Genomic DNA, 20,660 nt, shown 5'->3' on the forward strand with positions numbered 1-20,660 from the left:
TCAAAAGCATCAATTCATTGGCGCTCAGCCTTCTTCACAGTCCAACTCTCACATCCATACATGACCGCAGGAAAAACCATAGCCTTGACTAGACGAACCTTTGTTGGCAAAGTAATGTCTCTGCTTTTGAATATGCTATCTAGGTTGGTCATAACTTTCCTTCCAAGGAGTAAGCGTCTTTTAATTTCATGGCTTCAGTCACCATCTGCACTGATTTTAGAGCCCAGAAAAAAAAAGTCTGACACTGTTTCCACTGTTTCCCCATCTATTTCCCATGAAGTGATGGGACCGGATGCCATGATCTTCATTTTCTGAATGTTGAGCTTTAAGCCAAGTTTTTCACTCTCCACTTTCACTTTCATCAAGAGGCTTTTGAGTTCCTCTTCACTTTCTGCCATAAGGGTGGTGTCATCTGCATATCTGAGGTTATTGATATTTCTCCCGGCAATCTTGATTCCAGCTTGTGTGTCTTCCAGTCCAGCATTTCTCATGATGTATTCTGCATATAAGTTAAATAAGCAGGGTGACAATATACAGCCTTGACGAACTCCTTTTCCTATTTGGAACCAGTCTGTTGTTTCATGTCCAATTCTAACTGTTGCTTCCTGACCTGCATACAGATTTCTCAAGAGGCAGATCAGGTGGTCTGGTATTCCCATCTCTTTCAGAATTTTCCACAGTTTATTGTGATCCACACAGTCAAAAGCTTTGGCTAGTCAATAAAGCAGAAATAGATGTTTTTCTGGAACTCTCTTGCTTTTTCTATGATTCAGCATTTTTCTATGATGTTGGCAATTTGATTTCTGGTTCCTCTGCCTTTTCTAAAACCAGCTTGAACATCAGGAGGTTCACGGTTCACATATTGCTGAAGCCTGACTTGGAGAATTTTGAGCATTACTTTACTAGCGTGTGAGATGAGTGCAATTGTGCGGTAGTTTGAGCATTCTTTGGCATTGCCTTTCTTTGGGATTGGAATGAAAACTGACCTTTTCCAGTCCTGTGGCCACTGCTGAGTTTTCCGAATTTGCCAGCATATTGAGTGTAGCACTTTTACAGCATCATCTTTCAGGATTTGGAATAGTTCAACTGGACTTCCATCACCTCCACTATCTTTGTTCGTAGTGATGGGGAAAACCACTAGACCATTCAGGTATGACCTAAATCAAGTCCCTTATGATTATACAGTGGAAGTGAGAAATAGATTTAAGGGCCTAGATCTGATAGATAGGGTGCCTGATGAACTATGGACTGAGGTTCGTGACATTGTACAGGAGACAGGGATCAAGACCATTCCCATAGAAAAGAAATGCAAAAAAGCAAAATGGCTGTCTGGGGAGGCCTTACAAATAGCTGTGAAAAGAAGAGAAGCGAAAAGCAAAGGAGAAAAGGATAGATATAAACATCTGAATACAGAGTTCCAAAGAATAGCAAGAAGAGATAAGAAAGCCTTCTTCAGCGATCAATGCAAAGAACTAGAGGAAAACAATAGAATGGGAAAGACTAGGGATCTCTTCAAGAAAATCAGATATACGAAAGGAACATTTCATGCAAAGATGGGCTCAATAAAGGACAGAAATGGTATGGACCTAACAGAAGCAGAAGGTATTAAGAAGAGATGGCAAGAATACACAGAAGAACTGTACAAAAAAGATCTTCACGACCTAGATAATCACAATGGTGTGATCACTGACCTAGTGCCAGACATCCTGGAATGTGAAGTCAAGTGGGCCTTAGAAAGCATCACTACGAACAAAGCTAGTGGAGGTGAATGAATTCCAGTTTTTACAAATAAATTATTTTTAAAATGTTTTTTAGTGTACATCTCTCTCACTTGGTTAAATTTATTCCTAAGTATTTTGTTTATTTTTTTTAATTTCTTTGAGGTACAGTTTATTTATAATGTTGTGTTAGTTTCTGTTGTAGCACAAAAGTGACTCACCTATACACATTATTTTTCTTATTCTCTTCAATTATGGTTTATCACAGGATATTGAATGTAGTTTAATATCTGTACAGTACAGTAGAACCTTATTAATCCATCCTATATATACTATTTTGCATCTGCTAAACTCCAACTGCCATTCTTACCTCCCCTATACCCATAAAGTATTTTATAATTAAAGATTACCGATTTTTTAGGCATAATTTTATTGTACACTTAATAGACTACAGTATACTGTAACATACTGGTTCCAAATAGGAAAGGGAGTATGTCAAGGCTGTATATTATCACCCTGCTTATTTAACTTATATGCAGAGTACATCATGAGAAACGCTGGGTGTGGAGAAGCACAAGCTGGAATCAAGATTGCCAGGAGAAATATCAATAACCTCAGATATACAGATGACACCACCCTTATGGCAGAAAGTTAAGAAGAACTAAAGAGCCTCTTGATGAAAGTGAAAGAGGAGAGTGAAAAAGTTGGCTTAGCTCAACATTCAGAAAACTAAGATCATGGCATCCGGTCCCATCACTTCATGGGAAATAGATGGGGAAACTGTGGAAACAGTGGCAGACTTTATTTTTCTGGGCTCCAAAATCACTGCAGATGGTGATTGCAGCCATGAAATTAAAAGACGCCTACTCCTTGGAAGGAAAGCTATGACCAACCTAAACAGCATATTGAAAAGCAGAGACGTTACTTTGTCAATGAAGGTCCATCTAGTCAGGGCTATGGTTTTTCCAGTGGTCACGTATGGATGTGAGAGTTGGAGTACAAAGAATGCTGAGCACAGAAGCATTGATGCTTTTGAAATGTGGTGTTGGAGAAGACTCTTGAGAGTCCCTTGGACTGCAAGGAGATCCAACCAGTCCATCCTAAAGGAAATCAGTCTTTAATATTCATTGGAAGGACTGATGCTGAAGCTGAAACTCCAATACACTGATGCGAAGAGCTGACTCATTTGAAAAAACCCTGATGCTGGGGAAGATTGAGAGTGGGAGAAAAAGGGGACGACAGAGGATGAAATTGTTGGGTGGCATCACTGACACAATGCATATGGGTTTGGGTGGACTCTGGGAGTTGGTTTTGGACAGGGGGGCCTCGCATGCTACAGTTCATGGGGTTGCAAAGAGTCGGACAGGACTGAGTGACTGAACTGAACTTTTACTGTAAACATAACTATTATATACACTGCAAAATGAAACAAAATAAAAAGTTGTGGGACTCAATTTACTATGATATTTATTTTATTTAGTTAAAGCTGAACACACATTATCTCCAAGGTATCCCTGAATTATCTCCCCAATGAATGGTTTTGGCACCTCTGTCAAAAAGTAATTGATCATGGATGGGAGGGTTTAGTTCTGTGCTCTCTTAGCTTTGTTTATCTGAGAATATCTTGATTTCTCCTTCCTCTCTGAAGGAGTTTTGACAGGCATATACAGGATTCTTGGTTGACAATTTTGTTTTCATTATTTAAAGATTTTGTTTTCCTCATGTTTCAGCATCTTTTCTTCTTCTTCTTTTAGAAATCAACTGTTAATATTTTTAGGATTTCTTAAAGAGTCACTTTTCCCCCACTGCTTTCAAGATTCTCTTTGATTTTACCCTTCAACAATAGGACTATAACATGTTTAGGTATGGATAACTTTAAGCTTATCCTACATAGAGTTTGCTGAGCTTTATGGATGGATAGATTCACATTTCTCTTGAATTTGTGAACTTTTTGGTCATTATTTCCTTCAAATATTCTTTCTATACTATTATTTCTATCTTCTTCACCTGAGAGTCCCATAGTACATTTGTTGTTCCATTTGCTCATATTCCACAGTCCCTTTGGTTCCTTTCATTTATTATTTTATTTTTTGTTCTTCAGACAGTAATTTCAACTGTTCTATCTTAGCTTATCAATTCTTTCTTTTGCTGATCACACCAATTATCAAAACCTTCCAGTATTTTTCTTTTTAAATTTAAGTTATTATAGTTTATAGCTCTAGAATTCTACTTGGTTTCATTTTTATAATTAATATCTTATTGATATTCTCATTTATTCATATATCATTTTATTCATATATCAAAAATCATGCTGTTTGAGCATAATTAATGCAATTGCTTTATATTTTTGTATAATAATTTCAATGACTGAATGTCTTCAGGGATATTTTCTGTCAGTTTGTTTTGTTCCTTTGATCATATTCTCTTGTTTCTTTGCATACATTGTGATTTTCTTTGTTGTGGCTGAAAACTAGGTATTTGAATATCATAATGTGGTAATTCTGGAAATCAGAGTCTCTCTCTTCCCCAGAGTTTGCTGTTTTTGATTTTTGAAGATTCATTTCCATCCAGCATTTTAACTGAAATTTCTTTAAATTCAAGGAGCTAAAAAAAAATACCCATTTCAGTAGGTCCGGGCTGCTATAACAAAATATGAACTAGGTGGCATTTAAACAATATAAATTTATTTATCACAGTTCTCAATGCTGGAAGTCCAAGATCCTGGCACTGTTTGTTTTAGTGTACGGTGAGAGCAAGTTTCCTGGTTCACAGAAGACCATCTTTTTGCTGTTACCTAACATGGCAGAAGGGACCAGGGTAGTACAGTGGTCCTCAACCTTTTTGGAAGCAGGGACTAGTTTCATGGAAGATAATGTTTCAATGGACCAGGAAGAGGGAGCAAGGGGGAATGGTTCATTTGGTATGCAAGTGATGGAGCAAAAGAGAAAGCTTCACTTGCTTGCCCCTTACTCACCTCCTGCTGTGTGGCCCTGTTCCTAACAGGCCTCGGACCTCTACTGTGGCCTGGGGTTGAGCACCCTGGTCTAGGGAGCCTTTTGGGGTCTCTACTATTCCTACTCATGAGGGCTCCACCCTCAGGACCTCCCAAAGGCCCCACCTTCTAATACCATCACATTGAAGGGACAGAAGCATTCAGATCACAGCAAGAACTCTCTCAGTCTTTGAAAATTGGCTCAGTACTGGGATACTCTGTTAACACCTAGCCAGATCATTTACAATTCTGTCTTGGCTTAAAGCTCAACATTCAGAAAACAAAGATCATGGCATCCGGTCCCATCACTTCATGGCAAATAGATGGGGAAACAGTGGAAACAGTGGCAGACTTTATTTTTCTGGGCTCCAAAATCACTGCAGATGGTGACTGCAGCCATGAAATTAAAAGACGCTTACTCCTTGGAAGGAAAGTTATGACCAACCTAGATACAATATTGAAAAGCAGAGACATTACTTTGCCAACAAAGGTCCGTCTAGTCAAGGCTATGGTTTTTCCTGTGGTCATGTATGGATTTGAGAGTTGGACTGTGAAGAAGGCTGAGAGCCGAAGAATTGATGCTTTTGAACTGTGGTGTTGCAGAAGACTCTTGAGAGTCCCTTGGACAGCAAGGAGATCCAACCAGTCCATTCTGAAGGAGATCAGCCCTGGGATTTCTTTGGAAGGAATGATGCTCAAGCTGAAACTCCAGTACTTTGGCCACCTCATGTGAAGAGTTGACTCATTGGAAAAGACTCTGATGCTGGGAGGGATTGGGGGCAGGAGGAGAAGGGGACGATAGAGGATGAGATGGCTGGATGGCATCACTGACTTGATGGACGTGAGTCTGAGTGCACTCTGGGAGTTGGTGATGGACAGGGAGGCCTGGCGTGCTGCGATTCATGGGGTCGAAAAGAGTCAGATATGACTGAGTGACTGATCTGATCTTGGCCTTCACCTGCAGCTGGCATTAAGCATACAGATCAACTAATGGTGAAAGCTTAGGCTCTTCTCAGGTCTTTCTGAGCATGTGTCTTATAGTGGGCATGCATGCTACTATCTGCTGCTGCTGCTGCTAAGTCACTTCAGTCGTGTCCGACTGTGTGTGACCCCATAGACAGCAGCCCACCAGGCTACCCCATCCCTGGGATTCTCCAGGCAAGAACACTAGGGTGGGTTGCTATTTACTTCTCCAATGCATGAAAGTGAAAAGTGAAAGTGAAGTCGCTCAGTCATGTCCGACCCTCAGCGACCCCATGGACTGTAGCATTCCAGGCTCCTCCATCCATGGGATTTTCCAGGCAGGAGTACTGGAGTGGGGTGCCATTGCCTTCTCCGATGCTACTATCTAAATTCCATCATATATGGGAGGGCTTTTGAACATCCAGAGTTCCCAAAGAAACTCTGTTGTTTCTAGCAATGCGCTCAGGGTGGCTTGCTTCACTACGTATTTAGTTATATTTAGCAGTAAACCGATTTTTACTGGGGCTTAAGCTGTGAGAATCCTGAAGGTCTTAAATTGGGTATAATTTCATTCAGCTTCTGCTAACTGGATACAAGGGTCACTATTAAGCTGGTGTCAGTTTAAAATCCTTTGACGTTTTTAACTGAATGCTGAGGTTTCAAGTTCAGTCTCTTGATCCAAAGAGACTGGGCCCCAGTCTTAGTTTCCTAATTCCAGAGATTTATTGCCATTTGCCACAAGGAAAACCAAGCTTTTTTCCCATCTCCAAGCTTTCTTTCCATTTCATCTCCTACTTTCATTACAGTTCACATTTTTTAATTATATATGCATGATTGTACTTGTGTTTATATGGTATCCAGAACAGCTTTATAGATTTCCTTTGTTGTGAACCCCAGTGCACTGAAAAATGTTTTTCTTGTATTTCAGTGGGAGGCCCTTTCAGAATACCTCATCTGTCACCATTTCAAAAGAGAAATCATATGATCCACTTTATGTCAAGTCATTTCACAATAGAGCCATGCTGCTGCTGCTAAGTCGCTTCAGTTGTGTCCAACTCTGCCACCTCATAGATGGCAGCCCACCAGGCTCGGCCATCCCTGGGATTCTCCAGGCAAGAACACTAGAGTGGGTTGCCATTTCCTTCTCCAATGCATGAAAATGAAAAGTGAAAGTGAAGTCACTCAGTAGTGTCCAACTCTTTGTGACCCCATGGACTGCAGCCTACCAGGCTCCTCCATCCATGGGATTTTCTAGGCAAGAGTACTGGAGTGGGTTGCCATTGCCTTCTCCGTGTAGAGCCATGAGTGCATTGCATTTAAAATCATGGAATGTCTAGTATTATATGATTTTAAAAGTCTATAGGCTCAGTTAAGTTCAGTTCAGTTCAGTCACTCAGTCATGTCCGACTCTTTGCAAACCCATGAATCGCAGCACGCCAGGCCTCCCTGTCCATCACCAACTCCCAGAGTTCACTCAAACTCACATCCATCGACTTGGTGATGCCATCCAGCCATCTCATCCTCTGTCGTCCCCTTCACCTCCTGTCCCCAATCCCTCCCAGCATCATGGTCTTTTCCAATGAGTCAGCTCTTCGCATCAGGTGGCCAGTGTATTGGAATTTCAGCTTCAGCATCAGTCCTTCCAAAGAAATCCCAGGGCTGATCTCCTTCAGAATGGACTGGTTGGATCTCCTTGCTGTCCAAGGGACTCTCAAGAGTCTTTTCCAACACCATAGTTCAAAAGCATCAATTCATTGGCGTTCAGCCTTCTTCACAGTCCAACTCTCACATCCATACATGACCACTGGAAAAACCATAGCCTTGACTAGACGGACCTTTGTTGGCAAAGTAATGTCTCTGCTTTTGAATATGCTATCTAGGTTGGTCATAACTTTCCTTCCAAGGAGTAAGCGTCTTTTAATTTCATGGCTTCAGTCACCATCTGCAGTGATTTTGGAGCCCAGAAAAATAAAGTCTGACACCGTTTCCACTGTTTCCCCATCTATTTCCCATGAAGTGATGGGACCGGATGCCATGCTAGCAGATACAAATTAGGAATTTAATAAGTGACTGGTTGATTGCTATTTATATGCCAAACCCTTGATAGTCATTATCGTTTAATCATGTCCTACAAATTTTGGACACCCATTTAATGGTAGATTTTATTTTCCCTGAATTTTAACTGAGATTCATGCATGTATATATGTAACAATGAGCACTCTGCTTCATTTTAAATTAAGTGATGAATTAATTACTAACATCCATATACTTTCAGCTAAGCACTTAACCACTGAGCTGTCACTGAAATTTCAGACACTTATAATTCTTGAACTGTTTCAATGACACTGAATCACTGAGAAGCTAAAATTCTGACTGAATTTGTAGAACACTTTCATTTTAGTTTGATTCTTGCAAGCTTAGTTTAAACATCATTATTGGACTGGTTATTTAGAAGTAAAATCTATGCATGAAAGAATAAAAATTACACTGGCCTCAGTTGGAGACATTAATATAAATAAAGTGTTATAGTAAAAATCAATAATGACACATTGAAATATTTCCTAAAAGGGAAAAAAAAACAGTAAAATATATAAAAGTAATTTGTAAAAACAAAAGCAAAGCAACAAACCATTGTTTACACAAAAATGTAATAAGTAACATAAAGAGTTTGATGTGAAATTTGCATTTTCTGTATTTTCCTGTAATAACAATTTTTCATCCTTTTATCTTTGTATAATATGATCTATCCATGGTATAATATGAAAATTAAATGAAAAGCAAATGAAAATCAGTATTAATCAGTGTAATATAAATACTTTCTCTACATATATAGCTGGTAGTACGGGTGAAATATTTAGTAGGAAATATGGGAAGAATACAATGCATATTAGTAGAGAAACAAATGTCATACATTTTGCCTCTCTTATTTGTTCTTAGTCATTTGTGAGTGGGGAAAAATTAAAACTGCATTTGGGCCACAGGACTGTTGGATAAAAAGCTAAATATGCACCTAAATATAGGATAATTTATAACTGTCTTGATTTTTTTTTTTAACCAAATAAGCCACACTCTTGGCTTCCATGTGTGGAGTGCCAACTCCAAACGGTTATATGATGCTAACTGAGGGTTACGTTCCAATATTTAAACTACTAGTGGAGTCAACAATAATCTCACACATTTTTAACACTGACTTTCCAGACATAAGAAATATGTAATAATATTAAATATTAAATACTTAGTACATTCATTTCCCATAGTGCTTAAGACATGGATTTTCACAAGTTATTTTGATAGAACTGGTATAGAATATATTTTTCGATACTGTCACTTTCTCCATCATTTACAGAGGGTTTAAAACCATGACTTCTCCATCATTATGTTTTATAAAGTCCCATGGAAATTCTACTTAGTTATATTCTTTATATCATTTACCCACACATTTATTTAAATATTAACACTGTGAGTCTTGGGCTCAGCACCACACATGCACTGTTCTATTTTAAACCTAAAACTATATGTAATGTTCATTTATATATTAATTTGGCCACTCAGAACCTGAACCTCCTATCGTTTGTAGACTTAGGAAACTTGGTAGGAAGCACAGTGTACTCCCAATATGGTCAGATGTTATATTACCCTTCATTGACTGCATTCAGACTTGAGACCTAAGCTCCCCAAACCATGGATTCTGGCAGAGGGTGGCAAAAGCAGAAAACATCCAGTTTTAGAAGCAATAGTAGTTGTTGTATGTAATGGCACTGATGTCCTAGGGCAGCATTATACAAGAGGGAAAAAAATATATTACCACAAATTAGAACCAGAAGCCGTATCAGATGATGAAAAAGTTCTAGTGAGGTAAAATGAGTACTGCTACATTCCAGGTTGATCAAGTAGCTCATCCCCCTTCCATAGAAGATAGTCTTCACCAACCTCCTTAACCAGCAGGATACTATATTGTTCCATGAGCCAATGACCTCTGAAGCTAAAACTATCACGGATATCACATTTGTTGGGGATATCCTGATAACTCTCTTTTGGCTATAGGTCTCCAGATAATGCAGAACTATAACTGGATATAATGGAAAAGCCAGCACAATACTTGGAGATACTAGACTTATATGTAAGTGGCTAACATTTTTGCTTTTTTCTATTAATGAAGGCAGCATTTTTTCACATAAAAAGTTTTTCAAAGTGAATGTAAAGAAAGAAGTACAGATAGGAATGAATACTTGATAACAAAATGGGTGAATTGTGGCAGAAACTATTGATTGCTTATTCAACAGCCATCTTATTTGTTCATTCCAGACCTTTCTCTTCCAAACAGGACATTGATTTTGTTCAGCTACCTATCTTCCTATTTATATCCTCATGCTTTAGTGACTTCTGACCCCATATTAAGTTCCATGGAATGGCTGCCAATGAGTCTATGCCAGTCTTAGCAGTTCCATTTCATCTGTCAGGGGTAAGATTAGATATTACTAAGTGACCTAATTCTGGTTAGTGGAAGGTGAGAAGCAATCTTCTTGGAGTGTTGGTAGGGGTGGAGGGTATGGGGAAAATATTCCTAGGAGATCAAATGAAATACAAAGAATCAGTCTGCTTTGGAGGTGACTGGATCTGGATATATTCACTAGTGCTACGGCAGCCATCTTGAAATGCATAGTTTGAGGACAAAGCTAACAAAGGGAGATGCCCAGAGCCAGGAGATGAATGTTATTATTATATGCCTGAGGCTTGCATACTTCTAGACAGAATGTTGTGCTAAATAATGCATTTCTTTACTATTTAAACCATAGCTTCCCCATACTTAAAACATTCTAGTGAATATTCACTTCTAAGTTTTGAAAAATGCCTTGCCCAATAGCTTGTCTGTGTTTATTTGGCCAACAGTGATAGGACAAAATTCAATCTCAGACTTGCCTGATGTCACAATTCAAGTGTTCAAACTTCACACTATTCCATATTTGCATAATAAAGGTCTGTAACTTAAGAAATACTTTCTGTCAGCCAAATATCTGATATATAATAACATAACCTCTAAGTAAGTTCTTTGATGTTGCACATATGCCTCATGTCTTAAAAAGTGATGGCAAGAAAAGATGATGTCTGAAATCTGACAAGTAACAAACATTATATCAATTCCTTGGGGGAAAATATAGAAAGCATGGATTAGTATAATTTATTTTATCTTCCATTATAAAACCTGTATTTTTAGGCATCAAAATAAATCTGGAAGCTGTTGAAACTTCTCAATATTTCTCTAGTCATAAGCCACTGCATTGGCTAATTTGTACCAATATGATTAGTTCAGTTCAGTTCAGTTCAGTCGCTTAGTAGTGTCCGACTCTCTGCGACCCCATGAACCGCAGCACACCAGGCCTCCCTGTCCATCACCAACCTCCAGAGTCCACCCAAACCCATGTCCATTGAGTTGGTGATACCATCCAATCATCTCATCCTCTGTCATCCCCTTCTCCTCCTGCCCTCAATCTTTCCCAGCATCAGGGTCTTTTTCAATGAGTCAGCTCTTCACATCAGGTGGTGCAATCAAATTAACCTTTGATGATATTTACCAAAACAAATTAATGATGCTTTAATAGAAACACCAAGTCAGTCATATTAGTGAGACAACATAACATAGTTAAGGGCACAGGCAAAGCTGTGGATTAAATTTCTCTCTGTCACGGAATGTTATATGGTTTGAGGGAAGTTTCATAACTATAAAAGTGAATTTATAACTCATAATTTCTAAGGTTGAAATAGGTATTACATAAAACAAGTTTTGAAAACAGAACATACTATGGTTCATATACAGTATGTTTTAATAAATGGCTATTATTAGCTAATCATAAAATAAATGTTCACATCTGTTCAAAATGGATCTTGAGAATGAAGTTCTATTTTTGGCAACCTTACTATGATTCAAAGAGTAGAGCTTTTCCCCCAGATCTACACTGCTAGAAATTTATCTTTTCTGGAAGCAGCTTTTTCTCTATTATGTTCATTTCAGAATGACTATAATTCATTCTATTATTAACAAGTATATTTCCTACCAGGTGAGGAAATTCAGAATGCACAACATATGCATAAATATAAAATATACAATGTGTAAACTGTGATTTTAAAGCTTAAGGTATGCAATGTCATGTCACATAATCAATTTGGCATCTAATTAAAAACACTTTCTTTTTCATAAATGTTTCAGATCTTGGAAATCACAGTCCAATTTGGAGACAAGACATAAATAAGATAAATGCAATACCCTATGCTAAGTGCTTTGGAATATGGACACATAGGGTTACATGGAGCAGAGATGAGAGCCACCCAATCTGTTTAAAGAATAAAGTGGAAAGATTTCCTCTAGGAGAGAACCCCCAGGTAGTGCAAAGGAAGGTAAAGATAAGAAGTGGAGAAGAATGTTGTAGAAGATAGCAAGAAAAATGTCACAATAGAAAGAAATATTCCATTAGTTTCTATAATATGAACTGTGAAACAGGAAGTGATGAAAAGCAAGGCTAAAAATGGAGGTAGGAACTATATCATGTTAAGGACCTCTAAGTTTATCTTATAAATGAGGAGCAGCAAATAATGAGTTTTGAGTAGAGTGTTGACAGGGTTTTATTTGCTGTTCATATGTTCACTTTGGCAGTAGGAACAATTTGGATTTGAGTGGAGTTGGGCTGGCAACCCACTCCAATATTCTTGCCTGGAGCATCCCTAAGAACAGAGGAGCCTGGCAGGCTATAGTTCATGGGATCACAAAGAGTTGGACCCAACTGAATGACTAAACACTGCACAGCACAGGACCAAGTTAGAGAAATCGAGGGTATAAACTTGAGCTGTAAAAATAGGGGTGAAGAGTGAAGTCAATCTAGATTTTTTATCCCAAATAAAAATGATTGAAGTCATTTCCCCCTTTTTATCTTTTCACAAATATAGCACTTATAAAAGGCTCACTAAAAAATCTATGCTTCACAGGATTATTTTATCCAATTTTATAGGGCATTGTCTAATTCAGATGAAGCAGAATATGTGACACATTTATTAAAATATCATGTATTTCAGAATTTCCCTGCTGGTCCATTGGTTAAGAATCCACATGCCAACGCATGGGACATGGGTTCAATCCCTGGTCCAGAAAGATTTCACATGCCACAGGACAACTAAGCCTTTGTGCCAAAACTGTAATTGTAAAAAAATAAATAAATAAAACATATAAATACCAGGATACTGTAGACAAATCTTAAAAAAAAAAAAAAATCATGTATTTCAGAATAATTCTCAGATTTGACTGTTTGGTGATATGCATTGTATGTAATATGCATCACATGTGTACATGTAAAATCAGTGTTCAATAACTGTATAATTAGTAACCACCATAATTTTTGTAAAAAAGGAAATAGACAAAGGTAAATTTAAATGAAATTTGTGAAACAAGTAAATATTGTTAAGATAAAGAGCTTCCTTGGTAGCTCAGATGATAAGGAGTCTGCCTACATCCCCTCAAGAAGGAAATGGCAACCCACTCCAGTATTCTTGGCTAAAAAATCCCATGGACAGAGGAGCCTGGCAGGCTACAGTCCACAGGGTCACAAAGAATCAGACACGACTGAGAGACGAACATAGAAGGTTTAAATATGACACATATAAATCCAGCATTTATCCAAAACTAATCTTATTTTAGAGGAAAAAATTAATCTCTCATATTCTAAAAAGATTGTACATTATAATATTATATATCTTAACACAGAAGATATATTCCAAGATCCTAAACTAGACTTTTCAAAAAAGAGATGTGCCAGCCTAGGGAATTCTCTGGATTCATCCACTTTGTTGCCAGCATTAGGTTAATAGTTTCAATTCTTAAAAAGGCTCCTATTTTAAAGATAAGGAAAGAGAAGAGTTTGGAGACACAGTAAGATATTGATGAGTTGATAAAAAGCTTTCAGCTTTGTTTTATTTTTCTATGCCTTTCGCATCTGTGCACTGGTTTTCTCCTTTAGGGGACTGCTGGTATGTAACAATGACAGATTAAATATGGCACTACAAATGTTTCACTGAAGGGAAAAAACTACATAAAATGAAAAATGTATCAAATATTAAATATATAACACAACAGTACAAAACCATTGGTTCTTTTATATTATTTATTCATGCTTAGCTACTGGAGGATATAATTTAAATTTCATAATACATATAAATGATCAACTTGAAGTTACAAATTTTGAAGAAAGTACTGGCAGAAACTGTTATTGGTTTTAGGAGAATATTCATTACAAATTTGTTTATGTTTGATGGTACACATAAAAAAATATTAAACAAATATGAGTATGGCTCATCAAAGTCAATTTGGTAAGAAGTGCTATTTTGCTATTTAGGCATCATGCTTCTCATTACATTTTTGGATGCATCTCAGAGGGCCCTGTATGATCTGGGCTTTATTCAGCTCTAAGGAAAAACCCATTCCAGTATTCTTGTCTGGAGAATTCCATGGACAGAGGAGCCTGGTGGGCAACAGTCCAAGGGTCACAAAGAATCAGACACAACTGAGTGACTCACACACACACACACACACACAGCCTCCATTTCTTACATTTTACTCCTTACCTGTATGCCACAGGACCTCTGTCATCATTTTAGTTTCCAGAAGACTGATATCTTCACAAGCCTTTATAAACACTTCTACTTTTGTCTTTTGCATCACTAGTCCTTTGCCATCCTTCAATATTGGATTAAATCTCATTTGCTTAGAAAGATACTCACTGACAGTTCTAAGCAGCCTTCCTTTTATTTCACCCAGAGTGTTTCCTTCAAATTGTGACTGCTAATTTCCACATTAATTCTTTTATTTTCAATCTAAATCACTAGCTGGGAACTTCCTAAGGGCAAATAATTTGTTGTTTTAATTTTTAAAATCTATTGTAGCCCCAGATTTCTGGTCAATGAAATTGCAGAATTTCCCAGGGAAAGTTTAGGATTTATAACACTGATTTTCATCTGGCCACTCCCAATATATATGAAGTCTTACATGGTTGCTTTCAGATGCTAGAGATCATCACAGTAAGAAGGTATAGCTATCATATTCTATATTTTCAGATTTATGATGCTCCACCCTTCTATATATATATATTTTTTTTTCTGGTGTTATGTTAGTGGTTATATTGTTAGGTAGGAGGGGCTAAAATTCAAGCCAGATATTCAATGTTCAAAAAAAGGATTAGACAGAAGTGTATACTTTGACAAAATGCATCCTATGTGACTGGTTATATGAGAATAATCAAATCATCCAAGTGACTTTTCTCCACACTGGTTAGAAATTTCAGAAGTTCAAAGAGCTTTAATACTAAGAATGGCAAATACAATATTGTATTCCTCCTCTCTCTTCACTACCTAGCAGCAGCTGTTACTGAGGGACTGAGAAGCTGAAAGAAAAAGAAAATGCACCAGAAAGATGATAGTGACTTTTACTAACTCCAAGACTTTCATTAGATAACCTTCTACTTTGCAGTAAAATAGCTCAGGTCATGAGGCAAAAGCTCAGAGCTCTCTCAGTTCCTTTTTCAATCTCTCTTGGCAGAAACCTATTCTGACTTCTTAGAAACATCTGCTGATGGCTTCTGACAACTAATATCAGCAGGGAATCTTCACGAGGATATTCCAAATTCTGAAATTTGTGAGAACATGTGTTATCTGCACAGTAGGAAGCATAGATCAAAGACTGATAGAAGCAGTATGCCTCAGCACACTCTGGGTATGTGGTGGTGGTCGTCGTGATGGCAGTAGTACTAGTTGCAGCAGTAGCAATGCCATTATTATTAACGTTTTTGAGCATGTACTATATTCTAACCATATGGAATGCTTGACTTCATATAATCCTTCCAAAAGCCTTATGAGGAAGGCATTATTATGTTTCTTTTACTGTCGAAGAAACATAAGCCCAGATAAATTAGTTTTTTGGTGGGGATCTGTGATTAATTATACTATTGTGCCATATATGCATAGGCACTTTTTATATTTAAATATTAGAATAGGAGGAAATGTCACCATTAAGGATAGAAAATATAAAAAGGAAATAGAATATTTACGTTCTATTCTAAATTGTGCAATGAGCTATACCACATCTTCAAGAAATAGTAAAATACTGAAAGTCAATGATTATTACTGGGAGTATTAAAAGCTCATGTTGCAAAAAACTTTACATTGCTTTGGTTTTAAAGATGTTAAAATGAAACTACAGCTATTTTAAGTATAATTGCTATCTAGAATACTGTTGATGTAATTATGTAAATGACAAATGTATGTGATGAAGAAACAAATTCTTAAAATTTTATTTGAAGAATAAGAGAAATATAATGCTTTCTACAATAAGTAGATATTCTACCCTAAGAAGAGAGATTTTATGTTGTTTTTTTATACTTTTTCAAGCCTTCATTTATAAAAATATACATTATAAAAATTATCATTACAAATTTTAAAAAACTAAAAAACTTATAGAACTAAAAAGATATAAACTTAAAAATCACATACTATCAGCTATTTAAGAAGTTATTAAAATTATTTGTAAGTCATGAATAAACTTAGCTTAAGTACATTTAAAGCCAGTAGAGTGTCTTACACAAAGTTATAAACATTTGAAACTGTTTCACTAAAACAAGGAAATAAGCTTTTTATAATTAATTTTACTATTGCCTAAGTTATATATTATTTAGGTGATTTATATAATGTGAAATGGCATACAATATTTGCTTATATGCTAGATATTTATAAACATGATTCAATGTCAAATATTTGTTTAATATTTATTGTGCACCAGACATTTTTCTGCATTCTGACTCATCCTGTCTGTTCCTTTCTCACGTTATGGAAAAACTCTTGCTTCATAACTCTTACTTGAGATTTATAATGCTTAACAGGACTGGTCCTTGAATTAATGTAACAAGTATATCATTTAGTTTGCTTTTTTTTTTTTTTACAAAAAGAGATTCTTCTTTACCTATTTTCTATTTTGTCCCACTCTGCCTTTCTGCCTGTGTTTTTCACCATTAAAAACATAGTGATGGTTAGATAAGGAGTTTAGGAAGTAGGAAACAAGTAATATTCACAGTATGAATAAAATACTGTCCCCAAATCACTTTAACAGGATACTCACTACACTCTTCAACATTAACAAATGAAGATGCATGTCAATATTTCTATCCCCTTTGTTTGTATTAATGCAAATTTACTTATTGTTCTTAGAATCTCATTGCTTAAACCACTGAAAGGTATTTGCTGACCAATTCAAGTGGTTAGTAGGCAATGTTCAGGAGCAACTCTAGGCATGAGTGCCTTGATAAATCTTTCAGATCCACCTCAGTAGAAAGTAGCACTTTCAGTTCTAGGGATAGAAAATGAAAGGGGTGAAATGGGAGTGGTATGGAATTACAGAATAATTAAATGATATCCAAAACTGTCTACTGATAAATGAATCCCTCTAGGAAGAAAAAGAGATATTACAAGACATAAGTCAGGATACCAAAGTCAGCCTTTATCACTTTTCTATATCTTGGATACTAAGTAGAATTCTTTGTCTCTTTTGCTGGACAGAGCTTCAAATATAAAAATACCATCACTTGAAAAGTCCTCTGCTCTCTAATTCCTGTTCCCCTTCTCATTCCCACCTGTGGTAAAATAATGACAGCCCAAGATGGCCATGCCTTCATCCAGGGAACCTGTGAATATGTTACCTTACACATTAAATAGAGCTTGCAGATGTGATTAAACTTAAGGGTTCTGAGGTGGAAACTGTATCCTAAATTACCCAGGTGGGCCCATTCTAATCACACAAGTCCTTAAAAGAAGAAGAAGAAAGCAGAAGTGTATGCCAGAGAGATGTGACATTAGAAGGCCTATACCTGTCTTTGCTGGACTTAAAGATGGAGGAAGGAGACTGGGAAGAGCCCATAATTGAGAGCCAGCAATAAAAATCCAAAGACCCTGGTCTTATAACCACAAGGAATTGTGTTCTTTCAACAACACAAATAAATAGAAAACATTCTTCCCTAGAGCTTCTAGAAAGGAATGTAGCCTGCTAATGACTTAATTTTTATTTCTTAAGACCTATACTGGACTTCTGCCCCACAGAACTGTAAGATAATGCATATGTGTGATTTAAGTCACAGAATTTATGCTAATCTTTGTAATAACAGCAACAGAATCATTACCATCATAGTACTATCCAATCTCATAACTCTTATATTCTTAGTGTGGCTACTTACCCTTCAAATTTAGACAAGAGACAAGTCATTTTAGTTCTCTATTGTAAGTTGTTTTTGAATATGCAAAATGTATACAATATATCAGCTACCTCATAGAGTTAAAGGAAATATTAAATGAAAATATAAATCAAAAGAACTTAGAATAGACATATGCACACAATTCATGTTCATTTTAATGTTATAAGATTATTCAAAATTTTGATAATAAAGTATTAATACTATTGATACTGTTGTTTCCTAACATTTGTCCTCTTACTAGGTAGTACTTAAACAAGAATATTTCTTACTTACTCATCAATATTGGGCTTCCCTGGTGGCTTAGTTGTTAAAGAATCTGCTGCAATACAGGAGACCTGGGTTTGATCCCTGCATTGGGAAGATCTCCTGGAGAAGGAAATGGCAACCCACTCCAGTATTCTTGCCTAGAGAATCTCCAAGGACATAAGAGCCTGGCGGGCTGCAGTCCATGGGGTAGCAAAGAGTCGGAAACAATTGAGCGACTAAGTACACATCAGTATTGGACTCAATCTTACCTTTTCAAATGTCTCACTACTACTTCTTCTCTAATAGTGGCATTTCCAGCTGATACCAAGTTACTCTAAATAAAGACTATATTTTCCATCTCTGTCTCTCTCCATATATATATATATTTTTTTCTTTTAATATTATGTTACAATGTGTCTTTTACCTTCTTTCTTCTCTATCATCTCCCCCCAACCCCAGGCTGGAATATGTGACATATTATGCTGGAACCTGAGACATTATACTAGAACTGGGGACAAGGGTCATTTCTTGGGAAATGATACAATAGTGAGTTAGCTGATGTCCCTGAGAAATTCCTAGAGCAGAGCAACTACATATCTTAGGCCACATATCCACCTTGCTTCAGTCCCTCTTGTTTTGAGTTTTCTTTCATTGTCAGCTGAACCTAATCCTAACCTGTAATTTTATGTATCCTGGTGATTTGTGCTTCTTGCTCAGTTGTGCCTGTCTCTTTTGTAACCCCATGGAAAGTAGCCTGCTAGGCTCCTCTATCCATGGGAGTTTTCTGGCAATAATACTGGAGTGGTTTGCCTTTTATCTTCAGAGGATCTTCCCAAATCAGGAACTGAACTCGCGTCTTCTGTATTGCAGGTAGATTCTTAACCCGCAGAGCCATTGGGGAAGACACATGTATCCTGGAACTCCTAACCAAAAGTTTTTGCCCAGAGATTCATTTTCCTCTACTATGTAATCCCAAAAAGACTTTGAGTGCATAAAGTATACTAATTGCTATCATTTATATACTAAGACATCACTTAATATTTATGTGTAATTGTTATGCAGCACAACTCTGATTATGCATATCATTTAAAAACAATTACAACAATGAGGCTCAGGAGCTGGGGGACACTGAACAGTTAGCAGTGGGAGAAGTAGTAAAAATAAACAAAAAACAAAATATTATAAATGTAGTTTGCATTTTGAATACTTTGTCTCTTTTTTGGGGTAAGAATCAGAGAAATTCCTATCCATGGATTGTATTCCACCAGGCTCCTCTGTCCATGGGATTATCCAAGCAAGAACACTGGAGTGGGTTGCCTTCTCCTCCTCCAGGGGACCTTCCTGACCCAGAGATACAACTCAGGTCTCTTACACCTCCTGCATTGGTAGGCAGATTTTTTACGACTAGGACCACCTGGGAAGCCAAGGAAAAGCTAATATACATGTAAATAATCCAGTGAGATTTTTCACTTGAGAATATTTAATCAGTTCCTTCAATAAATATTCACTTGAAAACTTTCACATGAAAACTACTATACTAGATGATAAGAATGCAAAGATTCAAACATTTTTTTTCTTTTTGCCCCTTAGGGCCAAACTAAAGAAAACATATAAGTAAACAGATAATTACAATATCAATAGTGAACTAGTATGCAGGGTAAGATCCTAAGCCAAGCTAGGAAGAAGAGGAAATGCTCTCATGAAAAACTGAAACATGAACTGGATCTTAAAGAATGGTCAGGAAAAAACAGGGTCGCAAAATTTAGTGAGATGCAAACAGAGTGGGAATATGTATTCTTCAAAGGGGGAGCAGCATGTAGACAGCTCTGGTAATGCAGTGAGTGGCATAAAAAAGTATGTCGGGGCACAGGCCTAGAAAGCTAAGAGTAGTTAATTAAGAGTGTCAGTGGATTTGTCCATGAAGATATATAGATGTATTTAAATACCTGACCAATAAAGGAGCTATCATTTTGTTTTAGAATAAAATACCACACTGAATTTGTCAACAGATTTAGAATGCTGTGCTTAGTTGCTCAGTCATGTCCAACTCTTTGCAACCCCATGGACTGTAGCCCACCAGGTTCCTCTTCTGTCTGTTAGGTAGTTAGACTAGGAAAAAGGAGTCCAGAATGGCAGTGGCTAAAAGACAAGGAAGAGAAAAGTCTGTAAAAATAGAACAAAGGAAGGTCCGAGGACCAGAGTGAGGACCTCAGGTAGAACAAACAGCATTCCTGGCTAGCCCAATTTATATAGGGCAGGTCCAGGGAGAGGAAAACACATACAAAAAGAGGAGCCAATGGGCCGGGGGCCTCTCTCTGTCTCTCTTTCTCTCTCTCTCCTCCGGGTGAGCTATCTCTTTGTCTCTGTCTGTCTGTCTCTATCTTCGTGTCTTTTGGGTTGGCATGCCCTCACATCTTGAGGATGCATTTTCCTTTATTTTCTAAATAAAACAGTAAACATGGAGCT

The 20,660-nt window shown here is 37.1% G+C and overlaps 1 protein-coding gene across 3 annotated transcripts in view; it reads right to left on the reverse strand.

The window, feature by feature from the left end:
* Positions 1-20,660, reverse strand: part of CSMD3 (CUB and Sushi multiple domains 3) — a 1,469,470-nt gene that overhangs the window by 687,944 nt on the left and 760,866 nt on the right. The gene's annotated exons all lie outside the window — the stretch shown is intronic.

The sequence above is a fragment of the Bos mutus genome, chromosome 14 (assembly GCF_027580195.1).
Source record: "Bos mutus isolate GX-2022 chromosome 14, NWIPB_WYAK_1.1, whole genome shotgun sequence".
Classification (NCBI taxonomy): Eukaryota; Metazoa; Chordata; class Mammalia; order Artiodactyla; family Bovidae; genus Bos; species Bos mutus.